This window comes from Corvus brachyrhynchos, unplaced genomic scaffold (assembly GCF_000691975.1).
Source record: "Corvus brachyrhynchos isolate BGI_N302 unplaced genomic scaffold, ASM69197v1 scaffold36, whole genome shotgun sequence".
Lineage (NCBI taxonomy): Eukaryota > Metazoa > Chordata > Aves > Passeriformes > Corvidae > Corvus > Corvus brachyrhynchos.
In genome coordinates this window covers 980263-980826 of record NW_008238441.1, presented here as the reverse complement: position 1 = coordinate 980826, position 564 = coordinate 980263, and positions in this window count along the sequence as shown.

The window sequence follows — 564 nt, the reverse complement described above, 5'->3', positions numbered from 1 at the left end:
CCTGCTGCCTCTGCCCCTCCACTCCCCGCCCCTGCCCATCCACTCCCCGCCCCTGCTTCCCACTGTCCAGCCCCATGTTCCCACATTCCACTGACTACCCCTTTACATCTGGGAACCCATGGCTACCGGGAAGTCTCTCCAGTTGTTACCACTCTCCCCCGTAGCAGCATCGGAGTTAATTCTGGCTGGACCCCTTTCCCATATTCCAATACCAAAGATTTGTGCAAGGCAATTAAGGAGTTTGGGATGCATAGTAAGTATTTTAAGAGCCTTTTAAGTGCTACCTTTTCTACACATCTGTTAGTGCCTCATGATTTGATTACAATAATGCAAACTCTTCTCACACCTGGTGAATTTGTGTTGTGGAAACAACAGTGGAAGCTAATTTTATCTGATTTATTGCAAATTCTGTGGCAAACTCCAGATAATTATCTGGATTTTGAGAATGTCATGGGTTAGATAGCATAGTCTCGGAAGTGATGTTCTCGCAAAGGAGTGCTTACAGCTTCCCCCATGACCTGATAGAACTTATCAGCTGGCCAGTTTGAATATGGACAATTCTTT